Source organism: Microtus pennsylvanicus, chromosome 8, assembly GCF_037038515.1.
Source record: "Microtus pennsylvanicus isolate mMicPen1 chromosome 8, mMicPen1.hap1, whole genome shotgun sequence".
In the NCBI taxonomy this organism is placed as follows: domain Eukaryota; kingdom Metazoa; phylum Chordata; class Mammalia; order Rodentia; family Cricetidae; genus Microtus; species Microtus pennsylvanicus.
The window spans coordinates 48,991,099-49,005,841 of record NC_134586.1 but is presented as its reverse complement, the minus strand read 5'-3'; the positions used below and the strand labels follow the sequence as shown (position 1 = coordinate 49,005,841).

Here is a 14,743-nt window from a genome sequence, read left to right as displayed (position 1 = left end):
CACAGTGACACCCTTCCTTCAACAAGGCCATACCTGCTAATCCTTACAAATAGCGCCACTCCCTGGTGACTCAGCATTCAAACCTATGCATCTATGGATGCCCTGCTCTGTCGTCTCCCTCTTATTCCCTAGAGACTGGGCCTTTCACTAAAACTGTTAGGCTAACAGCTGGCACATCTCAGGGAGTCTCCTTTTTCTGCCTCCACAGTGCTGGGATTAAAAGCACACACACAGAGCCATGCCTGACTTTCTTACATGGGTATGGGTCATTTGAACTCAGGCCTCAGGTTTGTACAGTGAGTGCTCTCACCCCTGAACTATCTCAGAAGCCCACAGTACAGTTTCCATTTCCCTGGTGGCCCCTGACGTTGAGCAGGACATAGTTCTTAATGCCTTTCTAGCCAGTTCTGTGGGAAGAATTTGGATACCAAACCTAGGACTCAATGGCCATTTCAACTTTCCAATATACTATCTGTAATAGGTCAATGAACTGAGAATAAGTGACTCTGGAATGTTTAGCCCTAAACAGGCCATTTATATCAATCCCACCCTACCCTAAGACATAGGGAAAGAGGACAGATTCATGGAAAGGTGGGAAGGAGGAATATGAGTCAGAGTTACAAACCAGTCAAAATTCCCAGCATGACTAGAGGAGAGAACCCAGAGGCCCAGCCCCACCTGAAGCACTATTGGCAGCTAGTGGCTACTGGGGAAGGAAGAGACAATTGTCTTTAGGGGTGTGGCCCCTGGAAGGGTGCCCATGCTCTAGGGGATGACTCCATGCCTCTGCACACATGGGAAACAGCACTAGTTGGATTCAGTGAGTTATTTAAAAAGAACAAGAGGACATTAGTGCTGAAGGGGCTGTGTTGTGAGGATCAGATAAAGAGAAAAAAGGAATAAATGGTATTTGCTATGACCCAATCCACTTGTGTATGTTGTACACATGGAAGAGATTGTTATTAAATATCAATCATTAGCTTTGTTCATCTGTCCAGTAGACCTGAACTGAACTGGTTAAGTGTTTAACTATGAATGCAAAGGAAATAATTTGGAGCTAGAGAGATGGCTCAATGGTACAGAGTACCAAGTGCTATTCCAGAGTCTTTGGATTGATTGCCAGCATCCACATGGTGGCTTACAACTATTTCAGGGGACTCTAGTCCCAGGGACTCTGATGCTCTCTTCTGGCCTCTGTGGGCAGCAGGCATGTATTTGATTTATAGACATACATGCAGGCACAAGGCCCTTTACACACACACACACACACACACATTTTAAAGGAAAAAAAATGACAAATAGAATGGTTGCATAGAATTTTAGCAAAATACCACAGGCAATTTGTCTAAAGTGCAATACAGTTGCTACTTTAAACCTTTCCCTTTTTCTTTTAGTTTCTATTTGTTTTTTCCTCTGAGAAGAGAACCTCTATAAAATGGAAGTCTATCATTCAACTTTGGGACATCTGCTTTTATTTCAACATGGAAGGGTATATGTATTCTTCCATCCTCATCAGTGCTAACACAGATGTTTGCATGGTTATGGTAGTGTGAGCTTTACTCCATCCCCACTGGATGCCTCAGAGTGTGCTAACCGACACATCCAAGGCTTTGGTATTCACAGAAGAGAGCACACACCTTTGACCAGCGGCTTCTCTCGCGTCCTCAGTCTGTTCTCACTGGAAGGATCCTCGGGTTCTGTCGGCCCTGTGCCGATGTCATCTTTTCCTTCCCCACATCCTTTTCTTCCGGGTTTTTCCTCAAAGCCTGGAACACAGAGCAAAGAGACTCAGTCATTTGTGCAGCATGTGGAAGGACCATCATCTCAAGTCAACGACAGTTCCTATTTCTTTCTAACTGCCCTTGCCGGGCTACTGTTTAAACACAGTTTTAAAAGATCACATCATTAGACATTTTAGAACAAAACTCTCTCAAGACACACATGAAACTGGGCCATTCTCCTTAACAACTGAAGATGTGACAGCAATTTGACCTCCATGTCGACACATGTCAGTGGGCATCCGGCGTCAGACTTGCCTGGTCTCTGCAGGAGGAGATTCTGAAATGCAGCAAACTACCTACCGTATAATCAGGGCTGTCAGGGGCAAGAACTCAGGATAATAGCACCTTAGACTCATGTCTCAGGACTACTGAAACCAACATGGCAGCTTCGACTCCAGTTTTGAACAGATAACGGCTGTGATAAAGATGAAGCTGGCTGTAGATGCTGCCAAATTAACCGTTAGTGTGGGTATTGTGCCTTGAGACCGTTTAGATGTATCTGTCACACTCGATATAAACGACATGGCTTTCCCCTGGAGACTCTGCTTCAGTCAGTAAACATACCACCCCCTTGTCAATTGTGTGGTCAAACTGCTTCACACAGCGGCACAAAAACACTGGACCAGGGGGGCAGACACAGCAGATGGGGCTTCTGTTGTTCCATTGTGTGGATGAATGAGATGCCTGTCTCCCTATCCCCCTTGGCAACTTCTATATCCCCTCTGGACACAAGCATGAGAGTCAAGGTGGTGCAGGAGGCAGAAGGAACTCAACATGATTTCCTGCAAGCACCTTTGCCTCACTTTGCTCATAGATGCCAGAGAACAAGTCCATCTTCCCATGCAGAAACCGTGCCAGTCAATTTCTCATTGCTGTGACAAAGAACTTAAATGAGTTCAAAGGAAGAAATCTTTGTTCATGGTTTCAGAGGATTGGCTCCACCTTGGCTTCCCCCATTGCTATGAGGTAGAGAGAACATCATAGTGTTAGGAGCATGTGGATGAAGAGAAGGCTGCCACCACAGGAAGAGCAGAGGGAGAGAAGGGGGAAAAAGAGGGCTGAGACCATCAGGGACCCATCCTCATGACTCCAACTTGGCCCCACTTTCAAATATTTTCCCTGCCTTCTGATGTGGATTTTCCTCTGAATGCCGAAAATACCATTGGTTAATAGAGAAACTGTTTTGGACCTATAGCAGGGCAGAACAGAGCTAGGTGGAGAAAACTAAACTGAATGCTGGGAAAAGGAAGGTGGAGATTAGTGAGACACGCCATGTAGCCCCGCCAGAGACAGAGGCCGGACAGAACTTTGCCCAGTAAGCCACTGCCATGTGGTGATACACAGATGAATAGAAATGGGTTAAATTAATATGTAAGAGCTAGCCAATAAGAAGCTAGAGCTAATGGCCAAGCAGTGATTTAATTAATACAGTTTCTGTGTGATTATTTCAGGTATCTGGGCAGCCAGGAAATGAACAAGTGGCCTCCTACTACAAATTGATGAGCAACATGGGGCCTAAAAACGGGGCAATGTGCTTGGCTCTCAGGGGCAGCCTTGTCCCTAGCCACGCCCACTTAGCATTAAAAAAATAAGCTACATAAAGATAAAATAGACAGTCTGGATTGTGTATACTATTGCGTTGTCTTTGAATTTTTTGACTGTGAAGGAGTTAAGTACAGACAGATATTTCATTGTATGTGCTGCTAAGTTAAACTAACATGAAGTTTAGTTGGGTCTAAGGATATGTAGATTTGGAAAAGGGGTTCTGCTTTTGTTTCCACAAAGAATGAGAACCTGTGGAATCCTTTCAGACTAATGTGGTTTGATGGACCAAGACCCCTAAGGTCACCATAAATACCCCCCAAAATTACTTCACCCAACAAAAATCAGGAAGCAGTTTGGAGCAGAGCTATGCCCAAGTTCCCTAAATGATTGTTTATAAATGTTTGTTTACATTTAAAGGGGGATATGATATAGATATGAATAATTTGCATTGATATTGATACAAATTTAAGGACATTTTTGTTATATGTATATTTCTCCTCTTGATTAAGTTATTGTAGGTGCAGCTCATTTAAAAATGTAATGTATACTTAAGAAATATAGCTTAATAGAGAGTCATCTCTAATAGCCAAACTTGTAATCATGTTAGTTAGATTTTATGGATATATAGAGATATATTTCATTTGTTTAGGTATTCTTCAAATCTTCCAGAGACCTTCAGAATATGGCATTTAAAATGTTTTAGGAAGTTAGGACTTTTCATGACAATGAGATATGTCTGTTCCTGGCAGCACCAATCTACTTCAAGAGGATGACAGACATCGAAGAGGCTCTTTATGGAGCTGGTTAGCCATTTGGGCAAGAAACTGTTCTTGCCTTAACTGCTTGATGCTATGCTGTATGAACTGGACATGCAGGACCCACAGAGAAATGACTGCTGAACTTGCCTAAAGGTGAGATGGTCATTCAGAGTTCCTGCCTCATGAAAGAATCTGTTGGATGTTCTGCAGGACACAGAAGAAAGTGACTGACAAACTGCCAATATTGGTGGAACTGCCTTTGAAATTTCCTGCCTCATGGAAAAGTCTGTCAACTACTATGGTCCAGTAGGCTGAAGATGGATGCCTGAATGGTACAAATAAACTTTGGGTGACTGTCTAGGCAGTGAGATGTCTCTGTCAATTCTAGAGTTTTGGAAGTTGTTTACAATGCACTTCCTTTTACTTAGGTAATATTATATCCTTCGGGAGTCTTTGATAGAGTGGAAGAATATATAGTTATAGTTTTCTTTAATTATGATAAAAAATAAAATAGATGTAACTATAATTCTTACCAGATACTTGTTTTGTTATATGTAATTTTACTATGTTAAAGTTAAAGCCTTCCTTTTTAGTTAAACAGAAAAGGGGAAGTGATGTGGGATTCCTCTCTGTATGCTGGAAATACCATTGGTTAATAAAGAAACTGTTTTGGACCTATAGCAGGGCAGAACAGAGCTAGGTGGAGAAAACTAAACTGAATGCTGGGAAAAGGAAGGTGGAGATTAGTAAGATGCACCATGTAGCCCCTGCCAGAGACAGGTGCTGGACAGAACTTTACCCAGTAAGCCACTGCCATGTGGCGATACACAGATTAATAGAAATGAGTTGAATTAAGATGTAAGAGTTAGCCAATAAGAAGCTAGAGCTAATGGGCCAAGCAGTGATTTAATTAATACAGTTTCTGTGTAATTATTTCATGAGTCTGGGTGGCCGGGAAATGAACAAGTGGCTTCCTACTACAGCCTTGCTAAAGCAGCAACACATTTAATCACTCATTAATGACTAATCCACTGATGAAGCCAGGGCCTATCCACTGAAAGCATTAACACAGGAGTCATTTGGAAGACCCTCATGTCTAAACCATGGAAGAAACTTGATATTTTAGGAGATCAGTTTCAAATAAAACATAGTGCAGGTGGGGAGTTCCATGCAGCATTTTCCAGTGTCCTTCTAGAAGGACACTCCCAAGTTGTTTCAGGCACAAGTTCATTGACTTTAATATCCCAAAGCTGATAAAGGCTGCTTTTGTGTTAGCTGTTTTAACTAAACATCAAAATGTCAGAAGGTGGCCATGGTGGCTCCCTGCAAATCCAATACTCAGGAAGCTGGGGCAGGAGGACTGTCAGGAGGTCAAGGCCAGCCTAGGCTATGTTGCAAGTTCTAAGCTTGTTTGACTTTCATGTGAAACCTTGTCTTCCACAAAGAAGCAAAGCCAATAAAGTTTGATTTAAATAGTGAGAACTGGTGTTTAGACAGGGTAGTGATTGGTAGGAGGAACTGGGTGATACGAAGATGAGAATGAAAGAACTCTGCTCTTTCCCGTGGCCCTCATGATTTGGGGGGAAAACCATTGGTTTCAGAAAAATTACATAGAGATGTATTCTAGACTAAGCCCCCTGGAGTGGGACAATGGTCTGTGTTCTGTCAGTTACATTTTAAGCAAACGCTGATGGGCCAGTAGCCAGGCAGGAAGTATAGGAGGAAGAACCAGACAGAAAGTAGAGCTGGGTCAATGACAACAGGAGAATTCTGGGAAGAAGCAGTCCTAGCCCGCAGTCCTGCCCCAGCCACAGAAGAAGCAAGATGTGACTGCCTCACCGAATAAGGTACTGAGCCACGTAGCTAACACAGACAAAAATAATGGGCTAATATAAGTTGTAAGAGTTAATAAGAAGTCTGAGCTACTAGGCCTATCAGTTTACAACTATTGTAGACCTCTGTGTGATTTCTTTGGGACTTAAGGACTGTGGGAACCAGGCAGGGTAGAAACCGCAACAACAATCCTCCTGCTTTGTAGATAAGAAAAATGAGGGTCAACAAGAGGAGACACGTAAGAGCTAACACAGTCACCTTCAAAGACTTACATACTTCCTACTCTGTTACATCTTGTGCTATGTCTTTGATGTATCCACCAGGTGACAGAAATTCCATAAGCAGTCTAGCCATTTAGTGCTGATATACCAAGCCATATTGCATACATCAAGCATAAAAAACTTGTTAAATATCTTAAGTAAGCAAACATCACAGAGCTTATATAAACTTTGACCACAAGGGGAAATAAACAGAGACTTCCCAGTTACCTAGAATAGCTACCATTGATTGAAGACCAACCATAAGACAACCAGCATGCCATACCCATCACTTATGATGGCAATAATGCTTCCAGGAAATCTGAAAATAACACATACATTAATGTAGCCTGAAAATAAGGAAACCGAGCCAGGAAAATGAGACACCCTGTCTGAGGTTGCACACAGTTAGTAAATTCTCAGATACTATGACTCCCCATATACACACCAACTTCCTGTCTGTGACGAGCTGCTCAATAAGCCACGGAAATAGGCATCTTCTTGGAAACCCCAGAGCCCAGGAATAGAAGCTGCGTGGAAAGCATTTAGAGAATGAGCTAAATAGAAGAGAGAAGAAATGGACGTAGAACATCATTGTGGTTTATAAAGGCTCCTCCTGCTTTGAGCGCTTGGTCCCCAGATGGTGGCACACTTGTGGGAAACTGTAAATTTTGAAGATGGGATCTAGCTGGAGGGAGTTGATCACTAGTGGTCTAACTTGGAAGGTTATTCTAGGCCTCCAGTGCTCCCCTTTCTCTGCTTCTTGTCCATCATGTGGTGAGAACCTCCCCTGCCACATGCTCTCCCATTATGGTATTCTATCCCAAGAGGATGGAGCCAAGTAACCTTGGATTGAACCCTCCAGAACTAGGAAGCAACAGTAAGTCTGTCCCTTCCTTTAAATTGTTCTGTTGGGTACTCTCGTCACAGTGACATGAAAGTAACCAATACAAACACTATAGGAATCTATTTTATAATGATTCTTTAAGGGGGGCATGTCAAAAGTCAGGGGACACGCTGAACACATAAATGTGGTACAACATACAACTTAATTCTTAGAAGTCAGCAGAAGATATTTGTGATATTAAGTCCTTGAGGATGAGACAAGACAAGAAGGGCAAACTCTCAATGAGTTAGGATGAATGACTCTGGGTCAATGACAGCATTATTTTTCTAGGGCTGCCATAACAATATGAGACAGCCCGCACACTGAATTGAGCAAAAGCTATCTCCTCGTGATTCTGAAGGCTGGAAGTTCAAGATCAAGGCAATGGCAGGGTGACTTGCACGTGGTCTCTTTTCTTGGCTTGTAGATGGCTGCCCTGCACTTTCTTCCTATGATCTTTCCTCTGTGCATGTGGCCCTGGTGCTTCTTTCTGTGTTTGCTCTTTCTCTTTTTACAAGCACATCAATCAAATTATATTAGAACTTTTTTTTTAACAGACTAATTGTACTGGCTTATTTTTATGTCAACTTGACACAAGCCAGGGTCATCTGGTTGGATTATTAATTGAGGAAATGTTTCCATGTATCAGGCAACAGGCAAGTCTGTCGGGTATTGTCTTGGTTAGTGGGAGGGCCCCACTCATTGAGGGTGGTGCCACCCCTGGGCAAGTGGTCCTAGATCTATAAGAAGGCAGGTTAGGCAAGTCACAAGGAGCAAGCAATTAAGCAGCATTCCTTCGTGGCTTGACTCCAGGTTACTTCCTTTAGTTTCTGAAATGACTTCTGTTGGTGATGAAGTATGACTTGAAAGTTGAAGGATGAAATAAATCCTTCACTCTCCCAAGTTGCTTTTGGTTATAGTGTTTTCTAGAACATCTAAACTAAGATGCCTATAGAGGCCAGATAGTCGAGGACACCATATCCGCCAGAACTCTGAGAATTAAACGTGGGTCCTTTGGAAGAACTGCCAGTGCTCTTAACTGCTAAACCATCTCTCTAGCTCTAAAATAAAATTACATTTTATTTATCAATTCATTTGTATGTGTGTATGCATGTCTGTGTGTGTATGTGAACATGTGTATGCACGCTTGTGCACGTGTGTGTGTGTGTGTGTGTGTGTGTGTGTGTGTGTGTGTGTTCCGGTGATTGAACTCGAGTCTTCAGGCTTGGGAGCAAGCACCTCTGCCCATTGAAATATCTTGTTATCCCCATAGGTAAAATTTTAAATTGTGCCTTACACTGACAATAGTTTTTTATGTAAGTGTAAAGTAAAACTGTATACAATAAAATGTAACACTGAAAAAAATCCCTTGAGCAGAGTCCGGTGGCAGAGCCCAGCACATCACACCAGCCCAAGCACAGGTAGCTTTGCCTTCAAAGTTGCGAGGGATAAATTTTCTTTGAGTGCTTGAAACAGTTAGCTTCACAGGTAAACCATTGACATAAAAAGATGCATGGCATTAATGAACAGAATCACTCCACACAAAAAATGCTTTTGGTCTCCCAGAGAGACCAAAGCACAGGAAATCAAGGTTGCCACCTCACACCCATCTCTTGAATTTGCAGACACTAAACATGCATATGATAAGAAGCCACTGATGTTGGCTTCAGTGTTTAGCAGCTTCTGTAGCCAGGGAGTCTCCCTCCCCAGCTGCTCACCCAGTGAACCCATGAATAAGCCCTATGTTCTGTGCACCACATCTGGGAGGATGCCGAACCCAGGCTGAGTGTTAAGATGCTATCAATTGGTCTAAAAACATGTACAATGCTTCGCACGGATTACTAAGGAAACTGAGTAAACTACAGTCAAGAATGACCTCACACCCATCTGAGTGGCTGTCAAAAATAGGGAACAACCAGAATTGACAACAGTGTGGGAAAACCGGAACTGCTGATGGGAATGTGGGATGCTGTGGGATGTTAAAGAGTTTGCAGCCCCTCAAAAGATGAGTCACAAACGTCCCTCATGGTTCTTTAGCGACCCCTCTAGGCCTGTGCCTCAGAGTAGGGGTGTGGGCAAATCTTAGTGCCCTGATGTTCATAGCTGCACTTTCCACAATAGCTAAAGCAAGAGAGTTCAGAGCTCCATTGACAGATGGGTAAACAAAATGAGGCACACCGTTCAGTGGAGGGTTATTCAACCCTGAGAAGAATAAAATGTAGACACATGGTAAAATGGGCATGAACCTTAAAAATAGCGCACTAAATTAAAGGAATCAAAACACAGATGACAGACTGCTGAGTCTGAGACAAAAAAAATAGCAGATACCAGGAAGTCAGGAAGTGAGGAACTGAGGGGTGGGCGTGATCACTAAAGGAGAGAAGGGGTTCAGTTTGAGACGATGGGAAGGTCTGAACATGGCTGCTAGTTGAGGCTTACAACCGTGCAAATACTTATGCTATTGTACATTTTGAAACAGGAACTTTAGGGCTTTATATATTTTACTGCCAGAAGATCAATGTCTCAGAAAAAAAAAAATCACAGGATTGAAAGTAGATGGGAGGATGACGACCCATTCCTTTGAACCAACAAAACGTGCCATTTTGCTAAAGAACCTAACAGTTGACAAATGCCTGGTTTGTTTAAATGACAACTTCACAGCCCAGAAAGTAGGGAGAGTCCAAGGGAGAGTGTCATTCTATGAAGGACTTCCGGGTCATTCTATGAAGGACTTCCGGGTCACGAAGACATGGAATATGTTCTATTGCTGTGACAAAAACACCATGACCAAAAAGCAAGTTGGGGAGGAAAGGGTTTATTGGGCTTACACTTCAGCATTGCTGTTCATCACCAAGGAAGCCAGAACAGGAACTCAAACAGGGCAGGAATCTGGAGGCGGAAGCTGATGCAGAGGCCATGGAGGGGTGTGGCTTCTTGACTTGCTTCCCACAGCTAGCTCAGCAGCTTTTGTTTTAGAACCCAGGAGGGCCAGCCCAGGGATGGCACCACCTACCATGGGTTGGGCCCTCCCCTGTTAATCACAAATTGAGAAAATGCCTTATAGTTGGATCTCATGGAGGCATTTCCTCAACTGAGGCTTCTTTGTCTGTCATGACTTTAGCTTGTGTCAAGTTGACACGCACAACCAGGCAGGACAGGGCACAAAGGCTATCGCCTGCTCTTGGGAGTTTAAAGCCACAGAGGGAGGCATCACTCGAGGGCCATATTTCCAGCCCAGCCTCTCTCATTGACTCGGCCCTACTTGCTGTCTCTGTAGCAGTCCACAGGGGAGGGGGGGTTGTAAAATACAGTAACACAGACAAGGTAAAACAACAAGCTCCATGCATGAGCCACACTGAAAACAATTAAATGTTCCTTTTACACTGATTTCGTATCCTGTCTTTACTTTAAAAAAAAACAAAAAACAGAGCTACAAAGAATTTAACGATCTTGTGTTGACTTCTCCCTTCCAATCTCTACTTAGCTATCACGGCTTTATGATAATTCACTATCATGAATTAAATAAATATCTATGTGTGCATGTATTTGCTATGGGTTTGTGGGTTTTAAACTTTTTAAAAAGTGCTTCATATTATATTATACATTTTACTCCATGTCTCAATTTTATTTAGCTATTTTCATTTTGCTTCATAGAGAGCTAGATCCCTCACTGTTGTATAGCCCATGCTTTGTCCGTGTAGATTTTTTCGTCAGAATAACGGACACCACAGGGCACACGGTATTAGTGATTTTTCTGTCCCTGTGACAGCATACTAGAACAAAGCAGCTTCTGGGATGGAGGCTGTATGATGACTCACGGTTTCAGAGGGTCTCGGGCCATCACAGCAGAGCAGACATGACAGAGCGGCACCGTGTGGTAGCAGGGGTGTACGGCACAAGCTTTCCCCCCTGGCACAGACAGGAAGCAGACACTAAGGGATGGAGCCAGGGGAAAGCCTAACCTTCAAAGGTCTGTCCCCGGTTACCCACTTCCGCCACTCACACCTTGTTCCCTGAAGGCTCCACAACAGCCCAACAGTGCCCTGAGCTGGAGACTGAGCTCTTACAACCCGAGTCTGTGGATTATATTTTAGACTCAAACCTTAGCCTAAAACTTGGCTTTACAGACAGTTGTGCTAGTTTTGGCCGTAGTGTTTATCACAACAACAGAAAGCAGATGAGGACACAGCACATTTTGGATTGTTCTCTGTGCAACGGTGGGTGTTGTGTCACATTTTGGATTGTTCTCTGTGCAACGGTGGGTGTTGTGTAGAGTCCACACTGTCCGAGCACAAGGCCACACTGTGAGGACATGAGCAGGAATTTCTCCTCGGGATCCCCCAGCTCCCCTGAGTATTTGTAAATTCGGGTTAATGTTTTCGTGACCTGGAATGGGACCACAGGGACGCTGAACTCTGTACAGTACACGAGTATCTGGAACAATCAGGCTTGTCCCCCACAAAGCACCAAGAGGCTCCTCTTCAAACAGCGTCTAATTTGAAGTAGGATCTTTGTGTCGCAGAGGGTGTGCATCTGTGAGTCTAATTAGGGGCTGACAGCTTGCTCTCCAGTGCCAAGTGCCACAGCTGAAGTGCCTGTTTGCCTTTACTTCTTGCCAAATGCCACCGTCAGCCTTCAGCCTTCTGCTAATCTGGTGGCTATAAAATGCTGTCTCACTGTGCTTTAGGCTTGTGGGGATTTGATTGTATTAGTGATGTGGGAAACTGGTTCATATGTGTGTGGTTCATGTGACCCGCTAGGAAGACATCAACTAGTAAAGCATCCATTCCCCTGGGTGCTTTGAATTCCCCTTTGATGGTAAGGGCTATGCTAGAGATTTGGGGGTGCCAATGTTTTCCACCGGTTTGTCATTTGCTTTTAATTTATGTTAACACATCATGTGGAAGTTACATATTTTGATTATACTGAAATCTATGTAATCTTAAGTTGACACATTCCTAATTTATAAAATCTACTCTCACGTCATGAAGATAACCTCGATTTTCTCACCTTTTTCTTCCTTATGTGCAGCTTCTTGATGCACCTCATTGTTTGGTTTTGCATGATGTGTGAATTAGGAATCCAACAGTGTTTTTCCTGTGGCGAATCAGTTGTAGTAACACCATTTCCTTTTGCTATCCTCTATTTCCACCCCCTGACTTCCAGTATAGTCTGTGCGGTTTTGGTCATTTTGCATGTGTGCATCTCCCCCCTCCCCTGTGCTATGCGTCTGTGAGACATGTGTGGAGAGGTGAGAGGATGATCTGGCTTAGCCCTGCCCAAGCCTTGTGCTTTATCTCATATCATGTGTTATTCATGAAGCTCCAACCACCCCAGTTTTCTTTAGGAACACTAACCATCCCTGGCTAATTTCACCCTGGAACTCCAGACCTGGAAGCTTCCTCTTCCAGAAATGAGTTCTATTCTGGTTCTTGGTGTGTGCCCCTCAGCTCAGATGTCTGCTCTCAGAGAAATCACTCCTAACCACCAGACAAGAGCCACCCAACCACCCATAATTGTGTACCTCATCTCTTTTTTCCCATTTAAAATTATCTTCTTAAGAACTTATTTATTTATCCATGTATTTTAGTATATGAGTACTCTGTTTTTGGGCAAACCAGAAGGAATGTGATCAACTACAGATGACTGTGAAACACCATGTGGTTGCTGGGAATTGAACTCAGGACTTCTGGAAGAGCAGTCAAGTGCTCTTAACCACTGAGCCATCTCTCCAGCCCCCACTTCTTTAACTTTTGTATGTAAACATATGTATGCCAGTGTGTGTGCAGTTACACGCGTGCAGAAGCCAGAGGTAAACTCCAGTTGTCCTGCTTTAGGGTGGCATCTATTTTGTTTTGTTGTTCTTTTGTTTTTTGGAAACCAAGTCTCTCACTTTTACCTGGAAACTTCTAGTCTGGCTGGTCAAGGAAGCCACTTGTCTCTGCCCCTGCCCCCTACATCCTAAAAGTGCTGGGATCACAAGCACAGCCAACCATGCCCGGCTTTTTTATGTGGGTCCTCAGGCTTGTGGCAAGCACTTTAGTGACTGAGCATCTCCCCAGACCATTCCTATTTGTCCACAGTGAAGACAGAACTCTACAGGACTGAGGACCAGAAAGTCCTGTTTTTTCCACTGTCTGCAGCCCTTACAGAAGCACATAGTAGAGGGCCAATCAATAGATAGTTGTTAGACAAGTGAGTATATAATCTTCTGTACCGGGTTCTTTTGGGCTGCCACCCCCTAAATCATTACTTGGAGATTTAAAGTTAGCTATGAGTGTTCGACCTTTGTTTAAGCTTATTACATTAGTTTTTATAATGTATTTTAACCTGTTTCTCTTCACTTACATTTTTGACTTGGGACTTTTTATCGTTCCTTCATTCTGTATGTCCTACTTTCCTGCTTCCCCTGTGTCTGTCTGTCTGTCTGCTGCCTGACTGGCAGGCCCCTGGTGTCTCCCTTTTTCTCTCTCCCATTCTTCCCCAGTCTAGATTCCTCTCCTGCTTATTCTCTTTGCCTGCCAGCCCCATCTAACCCTCTGCTGCCTAGCTACTGACTGTTCAGCTACACTCTAACTTAGGTCTACTCCTGAGAGACGGCTAATAGTTTCTTTGTTTGAAACTTAAAAAAAGAATTAAAAGAGATTTTAATTAGTATACAAAGCACTAGAGCTCCTCATGGCATTTTCATGTTTTGGTTGATTGTCCCCACTCCCAGTGCTATTTCCCATGCCCCTGTCCCCTTTCCACTGGTACCATTCTGTTTCTAGAATTATCCTTCCTTCCTTCCCTCCTCCCTGCCTTTTTTCCTTTCTTCTTTTTCCCTTTATTTATTACAGAATTATTTATCTTAACTTTATGTGCATGCATGTATGTACACGAACCACACTAATGCATGCCCAAGAAAACTGGAAGAGGGCATCAGAAGCCCTGAAGCTGAAGTGACAGGTGGTCGCAGCCATCCTGTGGGTGCTGGGAACAGAACCCAGGTCCTCTGCAAGTGCTCTTAGCCACTGAGCCATCTCTTCTGTCCTGCTCTACCACTCTCATGTCACATGTCCTATTGGCCTCTCCATTTCCCTTCCTCAGAGCCTCTATCCCCTCTTATGGCCTCCTTGTCAAGTTGCATGATCTCTACCTACTCTTGCTTCCACATAAATATACATATGTAAAAGCCAGAAACTAGGATCCATGTATAAGAGAAAAATGATGTATTTATCTTTCCTGGGCCACCTCACTCAATAAAATACTTTTCAGCTCCATCCAGTTTTCATTGCTAGAAATGATTTTCCCTTTATAAACATCTACGTATCCATCCCATATCTCTTTCTCTCTGTCCATTGGTAGATTAGACAACTTGAATGATTCAATATAAGAAGCCTAATTTTAATGGAAAAGTACATTTTTTCACAGATGTGAAGCTGTTAAGAAGGAAGAATGTCAGTCCCATCCCCACAGGCTCTGATGCTGCAAATTTCCAAAGAGATCCCAGGGATCTTAATTTTCAGGGACTGCTATACATCATTCCAGACTCACTGGAATCAAGGCAAGTCAATGCCATCCTCATTTGTAACTATGCAGTCTCCCAGTTATGAAGGAATAGATGAGGCTACATGTCTACTTAGTGACATGTCCTGTTACATCCTCTTTGCCCAAGAGAAGGACGAAGAGGACTCCTCTGCC

The 14,743-nt window shown here is 43.4% G+C and overlaps 1 protein-coding gene across 2 annotated transcripts in view; it reads right to left on the bottom strand.

Annotated features, from left to right (window-relative positions):
• The window catches only part of Frmd4b (FERM domain containing 4B), a 326,048-nt gene that overhangs the window by 228,840 nt on the left and 82,465 nt on the right, over positions 1–14,743 (bottom strand). Inside the window, exon 2 of one of the 2 annotated variants that reach the window (XM_075983380.1) lies at positions 1,638–1,766. The gene's annotated coding sequence lies outside the window, so the exon portion shown is untranslated. Of the gene's footprint in view, positions 1–1,637; positions 1,767–14,743 lie in introns of those variants that run through there. The other variant, XM_075983378.1, reaches the window with a different exon arrangement.